General features: G+C 37.2%; 1 protein-coding gene across 11 annotated transcripts in view; it reads left to right on the top strand.

The window, feature by feature from the left end:
• Positions 1–24,786, top strand: part of LOC143240776 (uncharacterized) — a 246,700-nt gene that overhangs the window by 36,126 nt on the left and 185,788 nt on the right. For 2 of the 11 annotated variants that reach the window (XM_076483809.1, XM_076483810.1), the window contains exon 1: positions 20,320–21,429. The exons of 7 other annotated variants lie outside the window; for them this stretch is intronic. The gene's annotated coding sequence lies outside the window, so the exon portion shown is untranslated. Of the gene's footprint in view, positions 1–8,567; positions 8,664–20,319; positions 21,430–24,786 lie in introns of those variants that run through there. 2 more of the 11 variants (XM_076483808.1, XM_076483807.1) reach the window with 2 other exon arrangements.

Genomic DNA, 24,786 nt, shown 5'->3' with positions numbered 1-24,786 from the left:
GCAACGTGAATGCGAACCCGTGACCTTCGGATTACGAGTCGCACGCCTTAACGCGCTTGGCCATGCCGGGCCAGGGTAGTGGTGACTAGCTGCTTTCCCTCTAGTCTTACACTGCTAAATTAGTGACGGCTTGCGGAGATAACCCTCGTGTAGTTTTGCGCGAAATTCGAAACAAACCAAACCAGTTTAACGTTAGGAATATTAAACAAATATTTTCAGTGTATCTCTACAGAGACATATGAATGAAAATGAGTAACTCTTAATGACCACAGCGCCCCACATCTATATCACCCTTCACTGCCTGCAGACAGTTGTGGGAAGGCGACTGCTCTCCCAAGTTAAGGTAAGAATAAAAAAAAAAGATATAGCCTAAACCAAGAGGTCAAAGTTCTCCAGCTTCAGATGTCATTAGTTTACTCTGTTAACCAAAGAGAGAAAGTGACAGATCAACCATATTCTGCTTAATATACACCTACTCTGTTAAAGTTATAACTGTCGTACAGCTGTAAGTGTCAGTGGCATATCACGGATCGAACCTTGAACCTTTCGATTTTTAGCTCGACGTACTAGATCACGCTTGGCCTGAATTGGCGGCATAAAGCCATTGGTTGTACGTAGGTGATTCTGGGAGGAAGACTTAACTAGGTGAAATTCCACAAACAACTTTGAAACAAGAATTCCACACACATTTTTAAAATGGCGGATCCACTTCCAAATTCTTCGATCACCTTGTACTTGAAGAGATGAATGCCCTAACAACTTGCCCACGCCGGGCACGGGGGCCCGGCATGGCCAAGCGTGTTAAAGCGTGCGACTCGTAATCTGAGGGTCGCGGGTTCGCATCCCCGTCGCGCCTAACATGCTCACCCTTTCAGCCGTGGGGGCGTTATAATGTCCGGTCAATCCCACTATTCGTTGGTATATAGAGTAGCCCAAGAGTTGGCGCTGGGTGGTGATGACTAGCTGCCTTCCCTTTACTCTTACACTACTAAATTAGAGACGGCTAGCACAGATAGCCCTCGAGTAGCTTTGTGCGAAATTAAAAAAACACACAAAAAACCTGGCACGGGTATCGAAACCCGATTTCTAGGGTTGTAAGTCCACAGAGCTGCCGCTATGCCATTGGGGGCATATTTCAGTAAGCTTCATGATATTAAGTGGAAAGTTAGAAGCGGTACAGTTATGATAAATATTAATTAATTTCGAAGTCGACAAATTAATTTGGTTTTGGTTTTCACGTGGTCGAAAAATATTTTTTTTTATTTATCAATAAAAGTGAATGTAGAGTAGTGATTCTGGTGCGGTTTCTCTTTCTTGTAAATAGCAGAGATAATTTAATGTTGGTGTAAGATTAATAGTGTCCAATCATTATTTGACGTTGAACGTTCTTATGCAGTTTAATGAAGCTGTTTGTTTACTCGAAAGGGTTGTCCACGTGGCGTATGGAAAGGAATAAGCATTGCACTTCTTCCGGCCTAATGCTCATCAAGGAAGTTGTTTTATTTTTGTCACGCTGTTTTGCATGATACGTGTGTTATTTCCTGGGTCTTTTTTGTGCCATTAATGGAACGAATTGAAACAGAGACTTAACGTCTTTGCTGGAAAAATGACTACACAAAAATCAAAGGATGATATCTAGATTAATTCAGCAACAAGGGGTCGTATGTAGATGATCTATGTCAACAGAAAAAGATATCTAGATGAACTCAGCATCATAGGAAGGTAATTAGATGAATTAAGTAACAAAGAACGATAGCTAGATGACTCCAGCAAGGATGATATCTAAACGAATTCAGTAAGAACACTAAGGATGGTATCTAAATTAATCCAGCAACAAATGATCTTAACCAGATGCCTCCAACAAGAACACAAATGATGGTAACTAAATGAATTTAGTAAAAACACTAAGGATGGTATCTAAATTAATCCAGCAACAAAGGGTCTTAACCAGATGATTCCAACAAGAACACAAATGATGGTAACTAAATGAATTCAGTAAGAACACTAAGGATGGTAACTAAATGAATTTAGTAAGAACACTAAGGATGGTATCTAAATTAATCCAGCAACAAAGGATCTTAACCAGATGACTCCAACAAGAACACAAATGATGGTAACTAAATGAATTTAGTAAGAACACTAAGGATGGTATCTAAATTAATCCAGCAACAAAGGATCTTAACCAGATGACTCTGACAAGAACACAAATAATGGTAACTAAATGAATTCAGTAAGAACACTAAGGATGGTATCTAAATTAATCCAGAAACAAAGGATCTTAACCAGATGACTCCAACAAGAACACAAATGATGGTAACTAAATGAATTCAGTAAGAACACTAAGGATGGTATCTAAATTAATCCAGCAACAAAGGATCTTAACCAGATGACTCCAACAAGAACACAAATGATGGTAACTAAATGAATTCAGTAAGAACACTAAGGATGGTAACTAAATGAATTTAGTAAGAACACTAAGGATGGTATCTAAATTAATCCAGCAACAAAGTATCTTAACCAGATGACTCCAACAAGAGCACCAAAGATCATAACTAGATAAATCCAGCAAGAACACTCGAGGGTTGTAACTAAATGAACCAAGGAACAAAATAAGATATCTAATAAACTCGGCAATTCCTAATTTCTCCTTTATAACTAGTTTCGCAGAGATGTAAACGCTTTATATATCATGTTATTTTGTATCAATTCAGTCAAGTACCTTAATTATCAGCTCTTTAAAACTGTAAGCTGAATATTAACGTGATGTAGGTCATTCATTGAAATAACTTAACTTTCAGTTCTGTTAAGGACAGAATAACATGTTTTTGCCGTAGAATGTTTGTCTGTCTGTGTATACATATATATCTGGTAAAAAAAATGTATATTTTGGGTAGATGTGCTTGTATTATTTTTGATAAAGAGTGATTGCAGGATGAAAGTTAAATTTGAGAACAACGCATTTAAACTGTTTTCTGCTACTAAAATGTACCTAGGAGAAAGGGGTTTACAATTCACGTTAAATATCTCGGGAAATCATCAATGAAGCTTCAATAATGCGCGAAAATGGTGTCGCAGTTATAATAGAAAAGAGTGGTACATACCTCAAAAAAACTTATGCATCAGTTTCCTTGTCATATTATCTGCAAGTGGGCCCGGCATGGCCAGGTAATCAGAGGGTCCTGGGTTCGAATATCTGTCACACCAAACATGTTCGCCCTTTCAACCGTGGGGGCATTATAACGCGACGGTCAATCCCGCTATTCGTTGATAAAATGTTAGCTCAAGAGTTGGCGATGAGTGATGCTGACTTTAGTCTTTCACTGCCAAATTTAGGACAGCTAGCGCAAATAGTCCTTGTATAGCTTTGCGCGAAATTCGAAAAATAAAATCTAAAAATGGCAATAATAAAAGGAAAGTTCCAAAGAATGCTTACGTTTTACTGTTTAAAAAAATTTCAACACGTGTAAGCTTGCGAACTACATGCAAAAAGTGTTTCGTCAATTGCTTTTGTTTAGAGGCTAGAGGTATAAATTATTATGGTGGTTGTAATTTGTCATCCTAACTTTAATTTACTTTCATGCAACATTGTTAAAACACTGTTATTACGTTTTGAGACAAGCAGACACATTACTAAAAATGCCTGATTCAACGGGGAAGAAACAAACATGCAAGTGACGTTTTGGGTTTTCTTAACCCAAGAAGTACCAATAGTGGACTCATACCCTTGTAATGTTAAAGCACATTTCTATAAACTATTTAACAATAATTGCTTTGTTGGCCTCCAATATTTGTTGTGCATAGCGAACTAGTTATCTTTAATTAGTTTTTTTTTAGGTTTTTTTAAGTGAGTATTTGTTGTAACACTAGTCCCTTTAGGCCTAACGGTCTAACTGCTGTTTCTCGAGGTGACAGACCACGTTAGTGTTTCCTGTGGCTAATATTAAAAACATCACTGTTTTTAGTGATGACGTTAATGTTGCAGGTATAGGAGGTCCTGGCCTGCCAAAAATAACAAAGTTCCGCTCAACAGGAATACCAGATTAACGTCCTTCTGTCGAAAGCAAGTACTCTCGACGCTGGTGCTAAATCCGTATGGCCTATAGATGCTTACCTTATTTTTGTTCCAAAAATTACTTTTCAAATTTTTGTGTCACTTCAAATCACCTTGGCGTTGATCAAGAAATCATCGCTGAACAGGTATTTATAACAACGCCTCACCCCCAGTGGCACAGCAGAATGTCTGCAGATTCATACTGCTATAATCCGGGTTACGATACCTGTGGAGGTCACAGCACAGATAGCCCATTGTGTAGCTTTGTGCTCAATTCTGAACAAACAATCAATCAATTTCTAACAAGTCTAAATATTTCCCTTCTGTGCTCATTGCTAGCTACTTAATTTAGGCCTTCACAAGTTTGGAAATTCACTGCGTGCTGTATTTTATGTAGTTGAAACCCAGCAGTTGTCTTCTTTTAACGATTTATTCACGATCTGTTTACTTAGGTAAAAAAAAAACACTTTTATTTACGAGAAAAAGACTGTTTGTTTCGTCGATTGGTTTTGAAATTTCGCGCAAAGCTACACGATGGCTATCTGCGCTACCCATCCTTAATTTACCAGTGTAAAACAAGAGGAAAAGTAGGTAGTCATCATCGCCCACCGCCAACTCTTGGTCTATTCTTTTACCAACAAATAATGGGAGTGACCATCACATTATAACGCCCCCATCGCTGAAAGGGTGAGCGTGTTTGGTGTGACGGGGATTCGAACCTGCGACCCTTGGATCACGAGACCAGTGCCTCAACCCACATGGCCATGCCGGTCCTAGGTCAGGATAGAAAACCGAAACTGTTCAAACGTGATGTTAAGTATCTCAGGATATTGTAGTTATGAGTTAGACAGTGGTCGAGCAAAAATCTTGCATACAACCATTCTGTAAACGAGAATGTTATCTGGAGATATACTTTAGCATGAGGTGGTTTAAACGGGCGTTTGTCTGCTTGAAGAGTGAAGGTTGAAATTGGCACAGGACCACAAACAGTCGAATGAGCCAAGTTGGAGTTGTGTTTCTTTACATGTAAATCAAATTTAAAATTTCGAAAACAATGAGCAATAGTTTATTCAAAATATAACACCTACAGTAAAGTAGAGTGGAGAATCAGAAAACACTTGGAATGGTATCTCGAAAAACGGTTTCGGTGATATACATAAAATTGATGGCACCCCAATTTCTGACAAGTACAGGTAGGTTCTTATTCACCATATCATTCCCTAAGTTTCATGACTTATCAGAAAAGGTTTCATCATAAAAAATTACACTTTATTATCTCATTTCAGATGTTATTTAAGCACTTCAATAATAGAAGTAGTGACTCAACCACTACTAAGTTTATCATATCCTAGCCGGCCTAAAAGAACCCTGATAATGGGCCAAACGGCCTCGTCAGCAGTGGATATTGCCAATATGGCACTGTTGTTATAATACCGTCTTCTTTTTTTTTTTAACTTTCACTTAAAAGCTATTATAATTCCAGCAATTCTATGATGCACTTTGTCCGTTTGTTTGTAATTAAGCACAGAGTTAACCAATGAGCTATGTGTGCTCTGCCCACCATGGGTATCGAAACCCGGTTTCTAGTGTTGTAAGTCTGAAATAAAAACAAACATATTCTCTTGTCTCTCACTACTAAATTAGGGACTGCTAGCGAAGATAGCCCTTGTGTGGCTTTGCACGAAATTTAAAAACAAACATATCCTCTAGCCTTACACAACTGGGCCCGGCATGGCCAAGTGTGTTAAGGCGTTCGACTCGTAATCTGAGAGTCGCGGGCCGAGTCCCGGTCGCATCAAACATGCTCGCCCTTTCAGCCGTGGGGGCGTTATAATGTTACGGTCAATCCCACTAATCGTTGGTAAAAGAATAACCCAAGAGTTGGCGGTGGGTGGTGATGACTAGTTGTCTTCCCTCTAGTCTTACACTGCTAAATTAGGGACGGCTAGCGCAGATAGCCCTCGTGTAGTTTTGCGCAAAATTAAAAAAAACAAAAACAAACTGACTAAATTGTCAGAAATAAAACAGCTAGGATATTTCGAACAGTATTTCATTGGGAGACTGAATGACAGCATGTAAACAAGACGTAATCGTGTGTGTAAAACAAAGGACCCATATTCAACGTAGCAGTGCATTCTGCGATTTATTGACTCTTTTTTCGTACTTTCTGTGATAATGTTTTTCGCAATTAATAAGTTCTCTGTCTGTTTGTTACTATTTACTGTTTGTGAATCCTGTATTTGTAGTGCTTACAGGTTTCCGTAATTATTTCCAGAACTGCATATACATATATTCTATCACAACAACGCGCTTAGCAGGGACGATGTGTTTTCATTCGCGTGAAGTCTCAAGCTTGTGTGCACGAGTTTCTTGACCTCAACAACGTGAGCTCTTCCCTAGTCAGTAAGATGTACAACATTTATTTGAGAAGATGCAGATATCCAGTTCAGTTAAATATCTTTCGCGCTCACTGTTTCTCCCCAAACCTCACGCCAAATTTGGTCTGGTTTATGTATAATTCACTTCAACCGGTTAGTATACTACGCTGGCGAAGAGAAGAGACACACCAGATTTGTGGTGGTGGTGGTGGTGGTGGGGTAATAGCTAACCCTTAACCTATGCTGTTTCCATCGTGCTGCTTGGAGTAACCACGCTTGTCTTTGGTCGTTTTGTAGGTAGAAATAATTAAATTTCAGTGAATGGTTTTCTATTTAATAGCAGTTTTATAGCTTTTGCCTAACAGGATTTTATTGTACTTGTGTCATTGTGACTAATGTAGCTCAGATGGGAAATGGTGGACTTGTCGTATCTCGACTTCTTGCTGACCGTGAGCTCTTGTCCGTTGTTACCAAAGATATACAAATCAGAGCATAACACATCTTCTGTTGTTGACGCTGCAGGATCAAGTGGCTAAGGTTGTTGTTTTAGGAGTAGGACAATATGATAGGAAGCTATTAATCATATGTATCACGGGTATCGAAACCCCGTTTCTAGCAGTAAAAGTCCTCAGACATACCCCTGTGGTACTGTTGGCAAATTGCCATATACGTACTACACACACTGTTTATACGATCATATTTCTTAATATTGCTGTTCATACTTTTTATGTATTTCGATTATTTATTATTGCTGGAAATAGTAAACATAATTCACTTAAAACATGGATTTTGTTTCCTTGTAGCTCTTTTTATGTAAATACAAATTAAAAAATAAGCCTATTACTTTAATAATACGTGAGGTTTTTAACCACGAAACGTATGGATAGAAAGTAATATGTTCAACTTTGATTAGTTTTAATCAGTGCGTTTTTGTTTGTTTGTTTTAAATTTCGCGCAAAACTGCACAAGGGTTATCTGCGCTAACTATCCCTGATTTAGCAGTGTAAAAGAGAGGGAAGGCAGCTAGTGATCACCACCCACCGCCAACTTTTGGGCTACTCTTTTACTAACGAATAGTGGAATTGAACGTCATATTATAACGCCCCCACTGCTGAAAGGACGAGCACTTTTGGTGTGACATGGACTCGAACCCACGACCCTCAGGTTACGAGTCGAGTTTCTTAACCATCTGGCCATGCCGGGTCATGTTTGTTGTTCAGCACAGCTTTACACAATGGGGTTATCTATGCTGTGTTAACCATGAAACCCAGTTTTTTTTAGCATCACAGGCCTTCAACCTTCAATCTTACCGCTGAATCACTAGTTTTTATCCACATTACCCCAATGATATGGCCCTGCATGGCCTAGCGCGTAAGGCGTGCGACTCGTAATCCGAGGGTCGCGGGTTCGCGCTAAACATGCCCGCCCTCCCAGCCGTGGGGGTGTATAATGTGACGGTCAATCCCACTATTCGTTGGTAAAAGAGTAGCCCAAGAGTTGGCGGTGGGTAGTGATGACTAGCTGCCTTCTCTCTAGTCTTACACTGCTAAATTAGGGACGGCTAGCACAGATAGCCCTCGAGTAGCTTTGTGCGAAATTCCCAAACAAACAAACAAACAAACAAAACCCAATGAGATAACAGTAAGTCTATGAGCTTACAATGCTATCCGAGGTTTGAATCCCCGCTCTTGAAATAGCAGGTTGTCCAGTGCGGATTTGCTCTGAAAGCAAAGAAACAAAAACTAATTTTTGATTCTTTAAATTACTATGAAACACCCTAACGCTCGTTATAACGGAGTTCCACTTGAAACGACCCTTTGAATTCGACATATATCTGTTATTATATAGCTGTATATGTCGCCAGCAAAAAATCGAAGATTTGTTACTCTCCTAATCTCAATTCTTTGGTGCCACTACTAAGTTCATCAACGTGTCTGTTAACATGTGTCACATGCTTATGTACATCTGTTTTATCTAATATTTCGAGGTCATTCTGTCGTCTTACAAAACACGCAATTGTTATTTTATTCAGCCACACAAAAGTAACCTTTGTTTCTTAACATTTTATTCTAGTGTTTTCATGGTGCATAATGAGCTAAAAAATGTGTTGAAATTGTTCTAAGAATCCGTGAGTGAAATCAAAGGGGAATAAGCTATATGAATCACACTATATTTGCCATATACAGAATCGACGAGACAGCTCTTATAAAGCTGACTGGAATACGACAGTCATAGTAAGTGGTCTAGGTGCTATATATATTTATTTACATTTAGTTTTGGGGCAACAACTGTTAAGGTGCGAACAGCATTAAGAAAGTTAATTGTAAGGAAAATATAGGACTTTACTGGTAGTTGGCTTAAGTTTAAAACATATATGAATAACTTCTGAACTCTAGCGATCTTCATTATTCGTGGAAAATAAATAAAATATAGTGAAACTGTGGCTTATCAATATAGGTGGCGCTGAAGTCTTTCGTTTGGGCACAAATATTGCATAATACTTTTGAGTTAGCGAGAACAAATGCTCTGTAAGGAATATTTTATTTTAACTGTGTTTGTTTCTCTACGACCGGTGTTGGAGAAGGAAGGTCCCTCTGGCGTTGCAGGATAAATTATCTTTTTTCACTCAATTGAGGGGGCTAAGTTTCCCAAGTCTCTTATACGTGCCGCCATCACTTCCTAGTACCATTTCATGTACAGATACTGGTGATGATGACTAGCTTAAGATATGAAATATCTAGCGCAGATAACCCTTGTGTAGCTTTGCGCGGAATTGTAAAAACAAGTGAACAAACAATACCCCTCCACTATTAACTCTTGGGAAGTCTTTGTTACACCGAATAGTGGGAGGCTGAGATCATTGTTTTTTGATAACGCACCCAAGACCCGAAAGTTGCAGGGTGCTTTTTTTTTCTTCTGATAACGGGACTCCAATCTGGGAAGATTAAATCCATATCCCGGAACGCTAACCACAAGTTTTCGCATGGCTTGGTTTTTGAATTTCGCTCAAAGCTACACGAGGACTATCTGCGCTAGCCGTCTTTAGTTTAGCAGTGAGGAACTAGAGGGATGACAGCTAGTCATCACCATCCACCGCCATCTCTTGGGCTACTTTTTTTACCAACGAATAGTGGGATTGACCATCACATTATAACGCCGTCAAGGCTGAAAAGGCGAGCTTGTTTGGTATGATGGGGATTCGAACCTGCGACCCTCGGACTACGAGTCGAGTGCCTTAGCTTTAACCACTAAGCCATGCCGGCCCTTCGCATGGCTGTGAAAGGCATGTCGCTAGAATTGAAGTAAATATTGGACAAAAATTGTGGAATGATTTAAAATGTGTCAAACAACAAAAATGTATATACGTGTATTTTTATTTACATGCCTCTAATATAACTTCTGTAAACAAGTTAACTTAGACATTTGCATCATCACATTACAATCCTATGTGTGTATATATATATATGTATATAGACAAAATTAAAAGGAAGGACTGCGTTAAAAACAGTAAATCCAAACCTCTGACTAATTATATTAGTCTGCTGTAACCAAAAAGAAGCTGACAAAAACTGCATTAATTTAAAAGATCCCAGGGCACCAATTATAATGTGGGTTGTAGAATGTGCCCAATTATAATGTGGGTTATAGAATGTGCCCAATTATAATGTGGGTTATAGAATGTGCCCGAGATTTTGGCGGTGACTGCAAAGGACCCACATTATAGCTAGTTGTTGTTTTTGTTTTGAATTAAGCACAAAGCTACACAATGGACTAGCTGTGCTCTGCCCACCACGGGCATCGAAACCCGGTTTTTAGCGTTGTAAGTCCGCAGACATACCACTGAGCCACTGGGGGGCGTTATAACCAGTACCCTGTGATCCTTTCAATTGGTGCAGCGTTTTTAAATTTTTATTTATTTTTATTTCGGCTGGTTTTGGGTTACAACAAACTGATATGTCTATATATATATATACAGATAGCTAGATTTTCATCTTTTCAGTTTAGGTGTTTAAAACTGTAGCATTAGCTAATAATTATTTCACTAGTTTCGAAATCATGAAGGGTGTTAAAGGCTTTAATATATATATGTGTTTAACCGACGCACCTCAGAACTGTTGATTTCGACAAGTACCATCCCTTTAAAGATACGATATTACATAGAATATGATATTTCTGTGTTAAGTTAATTTCTTCAACTCACGTGTTTTTCTAACATCAAGGATTGATTGAGATATTATAAGCAAAATGTACTTAAAGTTATCAGGATATATATAAAAAAAAATTTAGTTTTCAATATTAAACGTGGAAAGTTAAACATTAGTTACGAATCTACATAAACTAGTAAATTCAAACATTCATTAACGGAGAAATAATTCGGAAATCGAGAAGTATGTTAGTTGTGTGGATTAGTTTGGTTTGTTTTGAATTTCGCGCAAAGATACACTAGGACTCTATGTGCTAGACGTGCCTAATTTTGCAGTCTAAGACTAGAGGGAAGGTAGCTATTTATCACCACCCACAGCCAACTCTTAGGCTACTCTTTTACCAACGAATGCTGGGATTGACCTTCATATTATAACGCCCCCATGGCTGAAAGGGCGAGCACGTTTGGTCTAACGGGGATTCGAACCCACGACCCTCAGATTACGAGATGGATTGAGGTATTATGGGCTGACCCTGTGACAATGTCACTGAAGTCTTTCAACGTCCTCTTCAAGATAATTTTGTTCGAAACGTTTATAACTTGACGTCACAATCTTAGAACGTTAATTTGAAAGGTTTGGGCATTAACAAATGAAACATTTTAGACAAAATCGGTTTACCACAACCGAAGTTATAAGTGCAAATGCAGGTGTCATAAACATACAAAATTGTGACAAACAATCATGAATGACTAATGTTAATATTGGTTGCTGTTCTTGGTCTACCCGTAAGGCATCTATGATTGCGTCTGTGGTACGTGGCCGTTAACACACATATTCTTTTGTACTCTGATGTGAAGGGTGACTTTCATAAAACTTGGCACCAGCCTAGACCATGTTATACAGTTTTCAAACTGAATGTTTTCCGATTATTTATATCCGTAGCACAATGCTTGTTTGCTACATTATGTAGGGAAATTTTTGTTACATATTTATAATTTTTCGTATCCTTCAAAGGCATAAAATGACTCGCTTACTCAAAATGCTGACCCTGCACGTCAAATCTAGGTTTGCGTAAGAACCTTTGCTGTGGTCTAATTTCTATACTCTGAGGAGTAACTCCATATGCGTGAAAACGTTGCATTTACTCCTACAACTGTTGCTCTTTAGGATCTAATTTGTTAATGTTTTATTTAAAATATACTTTATTCATTGTTTACATCTTTGCCTTTCACTTATTCGGTATATGATGCACATTAACACAATTTCCGAAGGATATGATATTGAATGACGTCAATGATGTTGTCATAGAATAGGCCAATAAAACCTCGTTCTTACCACTAAGAATTGTTTTCCAACAACATTCAGTAAAAGTAGGGTTAACTTCATCCTTAGTTATTAGATTAAATTATCTTTTATAACGAGTGATTGTTTTTTCTACTTGCTACGCTGCAGCCTGCTGGAATTTTATTTCGCTTTAAATTTAGAAACTGTAGAACGTCGAGCCATCTTATATCTCTTTTTCTCATAAACTTTACAGTTTTATTTTATTTTTTTCAAATAATATAAATTAAAAATAAAGCCACCTGGGTCGAGCGCGACGTTATGGTTAGCGTGCAGGTCTATGAATCCAAGAATCCACGGTTTGCGTTTCATTGCTGCAGGATTACGCTCTGCACTTTGGTGAAGCGTGTGCATTATAGGAGTAATGACAAAAGTCTGTAATTCGACAATAGTGGTCCAAGGTTTGCTACCTTAAAAATGACCTATGACCTTACATGATGTGCAGAATCTTGCAAATAACGAGTGATAAATACTATACGGCCTGGCATGGCCTAGCGCGTTAAGGCGTGCGCTTCGTAATCTGAGGGTCGCGGGTTCGCGCCCGAGTCGCGCCAAACATGCTCGCCCTACCAGCCGTGGGGGGCGTTATAATGTGACGGTCAATCCCAGTATTCGTTGGTAAAAGAGTAGCCCAAGAGTTGGCGGTGGGTGGTGATGACTAGCTGCCTTCCCTCTAGTCTTACACTGCTGAATTAGGGACGGCTAGCACAGATAGCCCTCGAGTAGCTTTGTGCAAAATTCAAAAAACAAATACTATACTTCATCAAGGAGAAGAATATCCCGCTTGTGTTTTAGGTTTATTAACCCTAGAATTACCGATGAACAGATCTTTAAATAAACTTTTTAAAACTGTTTGTACACCAAATGTTTTGTGAGGCCACGAATTTCTTGGATACGGGGTCCCAAATGAAATCATAAGCCACATAAATATATATATAAAGCACTAGATAGTGCGATAAAATGAATGATTTTTCAGAATTCTGTGGCAAGTTTCTCACACTGTGGGTTGCAACAGGCAGAATATGACACGTATAATCAATATAACGTAATGTGGGCAATTTGAGGGTTAAATTGATGCTGCAATATGTTTTTAGCGTCTCTTGTGTTCGTTGCCAAAGACGTAGTTCCTTTTAAGTAAGAATGATCACGTGGTGGTGTTAAAAATCCATGGCACGAAAGAACAAAAATATAATCGCTGCAGAGATCAAAGGTCAAGTGTTTTCTTCCCTTTCGTGGTGGTTTAAATTTGTATGGTTGTACGAGTACGGCGGCCGAAGAAACTACTGACAGGACAACAACTCACCTCATACTTACGTCATACTTACGCATATGTAAGAATTAGACCTGAGACAGAATGCTTTGTAGTATGTTTTGTTCTGGATCTTTACTGTAATACTGTTTGAGACTTTATACTTATAGGATCGGTTTAAAATCCAGGACTTTTCCTCGGAAAAAATAATTGATCCTTTATATATCCAAGCTTTTGGTTTTGTTGCTAGAACCTTTGACAGCCGCAAGTTAGCAACTGTTAATTTAGAGTACGAAACCTTCGCCAGACACAATGCAAGAAAGCGTTAACATGGAATATAGAACCTTTAATAGCTACAAGTTAGCAACCGTTAATATAGAGTACGAGACCTTCGCCAGACACAATGCAAGAAAGCGTTAACATAGAATATAGAACCTTTACTAGCTACAAGATAGTAACCGTTAACGTAGAGTACCGAACGATCAACGGGCAGAATATTAGTAACCGTTAGCATACTATAAAGAATTAATTAAAAATTCCTAAAGCTAACCCTTATAATTCATATACTAATCAGACACTTTTAAAACTTTTTTTTTTAAATTTGCTGTCTTTACAACATTCGAAGGCAATTCATTTCAAAGGCCTACCACCCTATTAGAAAAACTGTCTTAGTTGAAGACGACACTTACCCTGCCAAAATTTGTATTTGTGTCCTGTAGTCCTCTTACTCGTACTGTTAAATAAGAAAAAAGATAACACATCAACAGCATTAATTCGTTTTACAGTCTTTAATACCTCAATCAGATCCCACCACGAGCTCTTTTTTTATTCAAGAGAAAACAGTTTGAGAGATTTCAACCTATTCTCGTATGACAACCCCTTCATCTAAGGCACCATTCATTGTCTTTCCTAAGGTAAGGAGCCCAAGAACGAACACAATATTCCAAACGTGATCTATGCAATAAAATTATAACTTCTTTAGACTTGTATTTAATATTTCTGTAGATACAAAGTAAAGTCCTACTTGTTCTACCACTTAGAACAACACACTGCTTGGACGTATTTGGAGACTGATGAATTATTACACCAAGATCCTCTCCTTTCATTACACTATGACGAATATTTCCATTGAAATTATAATTCAAGTTATGATAACCCACATGCATTATCTTGAATTCATTGTACTTAAAACCCATCTGTCATTTATTTGATCAACCCAGTAAATAATCTAAATTCTTTTGTAAATCAGCAGCATCCTCTTCACAACTAATAATACGCAAAACCTTAATGTCGTCAACAAATTTAAGTAACTTATTGACTATTCCTTCATCTATGTCATCGATGTAAATCAAAAATAGAAAAAACCCTAATACTGAGCCCTGTTGTACCTCACTTGTGACATTAATCTAGTGTGATTGAACAACATTTGCAACAACCCTCGAGCCACTCTTCTACCCATTTTGCTAAATTATCGCCCACAAGTTATAATAGAGATAATTTTCACAAGCCTTTTATGTGGCACATTTTCAAATGTTTTCTGAAAATCTAAATACACCAAATTTACATCTTTAATCTTACCTACATAAACCTTTTCAAAGAATTTCAAAAGATTTGTGAGGCAAAATTTTCCCTTGGTGAAACCACATTGACTACTAATAAAATTCTAACCTTTGTTAAATGACTTCGCAAAGTGTCTTTTAATAGATTTTTCCAAAGCTTATCCCACAACTGATGTGAGACTAATGGGTCTATAATTACTGGAGCAATTTTTATCACCTCGATTTAAAAGAGGGGTTACACTAGCTAACTTTCAATCCTGTGGAACCTGGAAACTACTCAAGGACTGAGAAAACGTAGTAGTAAGTGAGTCATATATACAGTTTTCAACCTACTTCAAAATCCCTTGGGACATAATATTTGGCCCAGAAGCCTTATCTTTTTTAAACTTCCCATTTTTCTTAACCAGCTCTGAATTAATGTAGTTATATTGTTTGTTCTCGTTTCCATTTATTAATTGTGTAAGATGCAGAAAACTGCTTAAATATTCATCAGTAAAAACTAAAGAAAAAGCAAAAATGTAATAACCAATCCATCTGACAATCATCAGATATTTGCCTTCCTTTATCATCCTTCAAGGGTCCTCCCTTCATTTTAATATTTTGTTTACCTTTAATGTGTTTAACTAAATCCTTACTTTTATTTTTTTACATTTTCAGCCAACCTTCCTCATACATTATTTTTGATGTCCTAATTTTCTGTTTCACCAACATTATTTATCTTCTATAATCTTTTAAATCTCCTATCATAACATTCAATTTAAATTTCTTTAATTTTGTCTCTTAAACTCTTTGTGAGCCAACCTGGTTTTTTTTTACTATAAACAATATGTTTATCTTGAATATTTAAAACTTTTCCACATCTGATTGGTGTCTCCAAATGACTCAGCTGTCCAATTTACAACAGATCTTTTCCACATCTGATTGGTGTTTCCAGATGGCTCAGCAGTCCAGTTTACAACAGATCTTTTCCACATCTGATTGGTGTCTTCAGATAACTCAGTTGTCCAATTTACAACATATCTTTTCCACATCTGATTGGTGTTTCCAGATGTCTCAGCTGTCCAATTTACAACAGATCTTTTCCACATCTGATTGGTGTTTCCAGATGGCTCAGCAGTCCAGTTTACAACAGATCTTTTCCACATCTGATTGGTGTCTTCAGATAACTCAGTTGTCCAATTTACAACATATCTTTTCCACATCTGATTGGTGTTTCCAGATGTCTCAGCTGTCCAATTTACAACAGATCTTTTCCACATCTGATTGGTGTTTCCAGATGGCTCAGCTGTCCAATTTACAACAGATCTTTTCCACATCTGATTGGTGTTTCCAGATGGCTCAGCAGTCCAGTTTACAACATATCTTTTCCACATCTGACTGGTGTTTCCAGATGGCTCAGCAGTCCAGTTTACAAGAGATCTTTTATGTTGCATCCTTTCAAAACGTTGTTTTTCAAAATCTTGTGACCGAAACATCATTATTTCTTATTCTCATCTGCATCAAAACATCAAACTTAATAGAGATGATCAGTTGTACCCAGATGCTCTCCAATTTCCACCCTCTGAATAATTTTTATATTTGAAGTTATCAGTAAATCTAAAACAGCATTGTTTCTAGTAGGTTCTTTGACTAATTGGTAAAAAAAAGCCATCCTGAACAGTTTGTGAAAACTTTCCTTCCCACTAAAAGCCTTTTACTTTTGCATCCATTAATAGAAACCCAAATGGGTTTAATCTCCTTGCTGTTATTTTTGATATCCTCAGCTTCAACAAGAAGATAACTTACCTTTTACATATAAAACCATTTCTTCCTTTTCTTCAATACTCTATCCATGTTAAATAACACGTAACTCTGTATTTTCTGTCATCAAAATCATCTATGTTTAATCACGTTTCAATTATTCACATTACATGAAAACCCTTCATTGTTACTAATGCTTTAAAGTCATATATTTCTTATACTTCTAGCATTAGAACAGTAACAATTAAGCCTATCCTTGTAACTACTTCTATACTAATTTCTTATGCTAAACTTTCCTCTATATTTTAATTTTTTCATTTAGTTTGCCTTGTCTTCAGCATTAAAAATTCCCTTACAGCTGCGTTAATAGCTATAACAAGCAGACCAGCTCCTGTCTTATTTAAATGTAAACCACGCATTCCAAAAAGCTCCCTTCTTTTGTTGAACTTATTCCAAAAGTCCAATCAGGCGACCTTGTTTGATGTGACGAAGGCTTTGAACCAGCGACTCGCATACTGCGAGTCGAGCGTCCTTATATTTTGTTTGTTTGTTATTAAGCACAAAACAACGCAATAGGGTATCTGTGCTCTGCTCACCATGGGTATTGAAACCCAGTTTCTAGCGTTATAAGTCCACAGATATGTTGTTGTGCCACTAGGGGGCACGAGTCCTTACACACCATACAACAAGGCAGTATGATCGAAACATTTGTTTTAAAATAATTGAAGTTTGGGTTTGGGTAATATGAAAATTTTAATGGCAAAAAGAGTGTTATTAACACTAATCTGTAATGGTGCATGCTGCAAGTTCTTTTGGATTGGTCTAACGAGGATTAATATTGGGCACTTCCTTTTCTTTTAATAGCATAATTATTTAAAACCTATGATTCAGCTCTTGTTAGAAGCCACGTGTATCGCGTTTGCCGATATGACATAAGTTATGATCACTATTACCAGTGAATAAAGCAAACATCTCTAATTAATATCGTAATTTAACGGTGGGAGGGCAGGTAAGTTCCCTCACGTGAGATTGGTCACGCACTGGGACTTTTGAACGTGGAAGAATGTTCGTTTGTTCTACAGAAAAGTTACATTGGGCTATTAATTGTCTCCATTGCCGGATATTGAACGTTCGAATTTTAGCATTGTAAGTCCACTTGTTACATTTTGTTTTTGTCCAGGGCAGTATACAAGGGTTATTTCTTTGACAACCATCCAGATATTTTAAGTAATACACTAGAGGGAAGGCAGCTAATGAACAGTTTCCGCCGTAATCTTTTGAGCTATTCTGAAGAACAGTAGGATATGACTGTCACACTTACGGCCCCAAAGTATTAAACACTTTCAGAAAATGTGTGACAAATCGTGAATCTTATGATTCAGAGTTGAGATCCCTAAACACTGGTCCACACCCGTTCCACGTTAATTTTGAGAGGGCTAAAGTTATATCAACTTCATATTCAGTGTAATAAGCAAATTGTGATATGATCAGTTAAACTGTTAAAATATCTTTTACAAGAGAAGTCCTACAAACGAATTTGAGAGTACTTTTTTTTTCAAGACATTTAATGACAGTTTTATGTGTTTGGGTTTATTTTAACGCAAAGCCACGTTAGGCTATCTGCTGTATCCACTATACTGAATCAAATTCCAGATTTTTGCATTTTTGGTCCGTAAACTTACCGCTGATCCATTGGTGTAAGGGATGATAATTATATGTGAGTGATCCGATGCCCCAAATAGTGCAGCATGTACAATAAGAAATAAACTTAATTGCACACCTGAATATGATGGTTTGGCTTGTTTTGAATTTCGCACAAAGGTACACGAGGACTATCTTCGCTAGCCTTCCCTAATTTAGCAGTGTAAGACTAGAGGGAAGGCGGCTAGTCATCACCGTCCACCGCTAACTCTTGTGCTACTCTTTTACCAACGAGTAGTGGGATTGACCGTAACATTATAACGCCCCCACGGCTGAAAGGGCGAGCATGTTTGGTGTGACGGGGATTCGAACCCGCGATCCTCAGATTACAAGTCGAGTGCCTTAACCACATGACCATGCCGGGCCTTTTCGGTATCAGGTTCAGATCTAGCGTGCACGTTTTCTTACACAACTTGAATTTGTGTGTGTGTATGTGTTTTCCACACTTACAAACTTGAGTCTTGGGTTCCACACTTCCAGTTACTAAATGATAAACCTTTGATTCCTGAAAACCTAGATCAAAACAGAACGTGACGTAACTTATTATTTGATTTAAGCGTTACAGTTATAAAAATGTGATAATGCCTCACAATGATCTCTGTATTAATTGTTCTGGTTATAGTCTGCTACTGGACGATGTTTACAGAAAACAAAAACAAAACCACAACACAACATTCTGTGGATTACCCTAACAAAACTGCTGTCTATCTTCAGCATATGTTTCCTATTTAGGCAACCTTGTCAAAATACGTCAAGTGGAAAGTTAATACCGCTCTTGAAGTCAGTATGATTTTTGACCAGTGACGGGCAGTAACGTTAAGTTAACATATTCTTTTTTTTTATTTTCTAAATGATTGTTATCAAAGTAAGATTTTGCAACTTTATTAAAATTCCCTTTTAGGCGGACTTTGGTTATAAGAATATTGCTTGAAACTATGTAGGTTTCCACTTTAGAAACATAACGATTTTTAGCAAGACTCACATCAGTTATTGGCATGACCTGGCTTGTCAACATCCCGGTCATGTAACTCTTTTTTTTCAACACCACAGATACGTAACTCTTGTTTTCAACACACCAGACATGTAACATTTGTTTTCAACACACCAGATATGTAACACTTGTTTTCAACACACTAGACATGTAACTCTTGTTTTCAACACACTAGACATGTAACTCTTGTTTTCAACACCCCAGATACGTAACTCTTGTTTTCAACACACTAGACATGTAACTCTTGTTTTCAACACACTAGACATGTAACTCTTGTTTTCAACACACCAGTCATGTAACTCTTGTTTTCAACACACCAGACATGTAACTCTTGTTTTCAACACACTAGACATGTAACACTTGTTTTCAACACACTAGACATGTAACTCTTGTTTTCAACACACCAGACATGTAACACTTGTTTTCAACACACCAGATATGTAACACTTGTTTTCAACACACCAGACATGTAACTCTTGTTTTCAACACACTAGACATGTAACTCTTGTTTTCAACACACCAGATACGTAACTCTTGTTTTCAACACACTAGACATGTAACTCTTGTTTTCAACACACTAGACATGTAACTCTTGTTTTCAACACCCCAGATACGTAACTCTTGTTTTCAACACACTAGACATGTAACTCTTGTTTTCAACACACCAGTCATGTAACTCTTGTTTTCAACACACCAGACATGTAACTCTTGTTTTCAACACACTAGACATGTAACTCTTGTTTTCAACACCCCAGATACGTAACTCTTGTTTTCAACACACTAGACATGTAACTCTTGTTTTCAACACACCAGATACGTAACTCTTGTTTTCAACACCCCAGATACGTTACTCTTGTTTTCAACACACTAGACATGTAACTCTTGTTTTCAACACCCCAGATACGTAACTCTTGTTTTCAACACACTAGACATGTAACTCTTGTTTTCAACACACTAGACATGTAACTCTTGTTTTCAACACCACAGATACGTAACTCTTGTTTTCAACACACTAGACATGTAACTCTTGTTTTCAACACACCAGATACGTAACTCTTAATTTCAACACACCAGACATGTAACTCTTGTTGTCATTAGGCTGGTTATGTAGTTCTTTTTATTAAATGTATCTCTGTTTCACTGATAATGTTATGCATACGTCCGGTATGTGTGTACTTGCGTGTGATTGATAGGAGGTTAAAGTTCATCAATATGTAGAGAAGCGTATACATTTATATATGTACACGTTTCTCTGCATGAAAAGTGTGTTTATGATAAATGATTTTACTAGCCAGTGTGAGAGTAATGCAGGAACTAATAATACACCACTAATAAGCACTAGTTTCTGGTGTTACAAGTGTTGAGTTTATGGACTAATTAGTCATGGAAAAAATTATTCAAAGAACAGTTACATTGACTTTGCGGGGAAGACTCAGTCGTAACATTCAGCGAGTGACGTTCCTGTAACAAAGTTCACCAGTGATTAATTTGTTTACTCTTTTATTATTATTATTTAAATAAGGTTTGTTCAATGGACGTCACATTCTGGCTCCACCTACCGTCAGGATCAGACAGCAACCAGGAAAATAGATGTTACTATTGATCTGACAAGTTCGAACGCTTTCGCTGACGTAGTGATAAAAGCTCAGAGAGCACGGTTTTCACGTCAACTTAAAACTAATTGTTATTGAAACTAGTTAGGCCTAACTGTTATAAACAGTCCTATATCAATCCGGAGTAAGGTACGTTATTCTCGAGAAGTTTTATTCCGATGCTTTGGTCGCTAAGACATGCCTCCATTATCATTACCTTCTCCAATATCCAGTTCACGCGAAAAGGAAAGACTGGACCTCGATCTACGTATTGTGTATGAACGTTTTTATTCCGAGTAGAATTCATGTGGTAATTTCTAACCCATTTTTCCCGTAAGGCGTTGTTACTACGTGGCTTCCAAAGGAATTTTCTTCACTTTAAGGGCTACGAGTCATGTGCAGAATGAGACGTCTACTGACATCACATTTCCTCTAAAGACATATTTTGAATGAAGAACAAATAAAGAGAAAGCTATACATGTTAGAAACGTTACTGATTTGATATACAGCACCGTATGTAGAGTGAACGAGGAAAAGCTGCTATTAAAAAATGAAATCATATTTCTTATGAGCAGAAACAAGTTGATCGTTTCTTTCGCACCTATATGAAACTGGTGAATTGCCGAAACGAATTTGAATCCTTTGTGGCAGCTGGAACCGTTTTGTTTTCTTGGAGTCGGCGGTAAGTGGACGTTACCCGACCTTTGCTATGTCACAAGTTTTTAAAATATTAATATACATATCCGCCTTGTAAACTGTAGTTTCTTGGTACAGTTCTGCCAGTAAAAGCGTCCCCCGCTAGTACCGCGGTAAGTCTACGTACTTAGAACGCTAGAATCAGGGGTTCGATTCCCCTCGGTGGACTCAGCAGATAGCCCGATGTGGCTTTGCTATATGAAGACACACACACACACGCCAGTAAAAGCTGTTCTGTAAAGGTACTCTTCTGTCATATTGTTGGTTACAACGTTAAAACTGTAACATTTTTTTTTAACTTTGAATCACTCTCTTTTCGGTGGGCTGGCCCGGTAGAAGAACTCTGAATTTCGGAGCTAACGAACCGACTCCGAACCTGTGCTATACCACGAAATTTTCTGCGCACTGTTATTCGTGGACGCGTTATAAGATAAGATTAATAGCTTTGTAATGTGTACAGATACTTTAAAACGTGGGCCCAGCATGGCCACATGGTTAGGGCGCTAGATCGTAATCTGAATGTCGTGGGTTCAAATCGCTGTCGCACCAAGCATGCTCGCTCTTTCAGCCGTGGGGGCGTTATAATGTTACGACCAATCCCACTATTCATTGGTAAAAGAGTAGCCCAAGAGTTGGCAGTGGGTAATGATGGCTAGCTCAGATAGCTCTCGTGTAGCTTTGCGCGAAATTCAAAACAAACAGACAATACACTGAGTAAATTTACGTTTTTATCTACTGTAACTGATAAAATATAAGTGAAACAATTATTTTTTCTATGCAAAATAACAAGTTTAATGACAGTAATGAAATGGACTAATTACAATATCGATGGATTTTTTGTTATGGATGACACACGTTATTCAGTCACCTTTTAAACCAACAAAGTTATGGATCAACACGAACAGCTGGTACATTAAAAGGATTTCCTATGAACCTTATGTGGAACCCTATCGGTTATTCTAAATTTTAACCACGTCATAAAAACTAGAGAATATGGTTGATGTCATTAACATAAACGTATTACACCTCTCTAACAAGAAAATCCCAAGCCATAGAAAATCTAGAACTTGCATCAGTAATATATATATATTATATTGTTTCCTGGACGCCTGTGTATTACGATGCTATGATATAAAGATATAAGTAAAGTTGGGATTTGTTGGGTTTTTTTGTGTCAGTGGAAAAGTAAAATATATGGCATGTTAAAGGCAACTGCGTCGAAACGAAAGAGAGAGAGAGAAATCTAAACATTTACTGAAGGTTGGAATTTACGTACATATATATTATTTACATGCTTATTTGTATATGTATGGGTTAATTATGTACACAGTTGCCATTTTGAATACGTATTTATTTAATTAATTAATTTTTTATCATGTCATGCGTAATTTTTTTTACAAGTTTCATTATGTTTTGTTTTTTTTTCCTTTTCTGCTAGTGCTCCAACTGTCCACGTGACAAATGTAGCGCTACTTCGGATAAAATAAAAAACGTAAAACTCATTTCAAAGATATATCTGACACTCTAGTATTATGACACTGTTGTACCAGAGGTATTATATCATTATCTGACAGTCTGGAAGAATTGATACCTTTACTGAATTGAAGGGATACGCACTTTCTAGACGATCAAGTTTTGTAATAATTTCAGTTATTAATAATATTAAACTGGGTTCGCTGCGTAACATTTAATACTTAGAACATCTCTCAGCGTTCCATACCTACACTGTGACAAGTCTTCTAGGAATGTTTCAAATGAAGCGTTTTGTAATAATCACTGCCACATGCATACTTTACGAGCATTGAAACCATGGATAGAGGTTGGTTTTAGACTTTTCCCACTAGACGGTGGAGCTTCACTGTAATTACTGTAAAAGAACGACCTGTCAACAATGCACGGGGAAAAAAATTGTGTGGTATAACTCTAGCTAAAGCTGTTTTTTTACAGAACGATATGGGTGATACACAGTTTTTTTAACAAACTACGTTTTTTTTTAATGAAACTTAAATTAAAATAATGAATGAAAACCTTGTACAAAGAAAAACCACCGACCAATGAATTTTGGTTGACCGAATATATCAGAACGATGTTTCTGTTTGTTGTTGTTCCCCGATTGGACAGCGGTAAGTTTACGGCCTTAGAATGTTAAAATCCGGTGTTCAATTCCTCGTGATGAACAGAGTAGATAGCTCTTTGTCATTTGGAAAAGCTTACCAAATAATAACACTTATATATTCAAAATGTTGCCTGAACTAAGGTTTTACAGGATGTAGTGTCTTGGTAGACACAGTTATTTCAATATCTGATTTCTGATCCGTGGCCAAATAAAAATCTATTGGATTTTTCGACTTAATTGGCTACTTTTGCACACATGAGATAAATAATCATATCAAAGGCTTCTACAATTCAACAATAGCCGCCCTAAAATTTGAACTACCGATAAGAGATGAAGATAACCAATCAGCAGCATATGCCACTACAAAAGATCTGTCCGGGTCTTTGATCAAAATAGTGGGACTGACTGTCGCTTTTATAACGCACCAATAGCTGAAAATGTGAAAGATATTTCAAATAATTGTCATCTTATAAAAAATTCTATATGATTTAAACTGAAGACTTATAGATATACGTGTAAAGGTGTTTACCGTTGATTCAGTCAGAACGAAACTGTGATTTTTCAACAGAAAAGCGGGAATGACTGTCATTTTTATAATTCACCCATAGCTGAAAGTATAAAGCATATTTCCACCAATAGGAACAGCAAACTGTATCCATTTTTCGTGATTAGCTTTTGGGATTACGATCTGCGTCATTGAAGTGGTGAAAAAACCCCGAATTGGTTGATTACGTCACATTATTTTAACGAATGATCGTGTAAATTTTTGTGTACTATTTCATTTTGTGATTGTGATTGAGAAACAGTAATTCTAACATAAAAAACGGAATTTATCTTATTGGATAACACATATTCTACAGGATCTATCTTATTGGATAGCATATATTCTACAGGATCTATCTTATTGGATAGCACATATTCTACAGGATCTATCTTATTGGATAACACACATTCTACAGGATCCATCTTATTGGATAACACATTTTACAGGATCTATCTTGTTGGATAACATATTCTACAGGATCTATCTTATTGGATAGCACATATTCTACAGGATCTATCTTATTGGATAACACACATTCTACAGGATCTATCTTATTGGATAACACATTTTACAGGATCTATCATATTGGATAACACATATTCTACAGGATCTATCTTATTGGATAACACACATTCTACAGGATCTATCATATTGGATAACACATATTTTACAGGATCTATCTT

The sequence above is a fragment of the Tachypleus tridentatus genome, chromosome 13 (genome assembly GCF_004210375.1).
Source record: "Tachypleus tridentatus isolate NWPU-2018 chromosome 13, ASM421037v1, whole genome shotgun sequence".
NCBI classification, from domain to species: Eukaryota; Metazoa; Arthropoda; class Merostomata; order Xiphosura; family Limulidae; genus Tachypleus; species Tachypleus tridentatus.
Note: the sequence above shows the minus strand (reverse complement) of the source record. Positions and strands in the feature narration are given on the sequence as shown.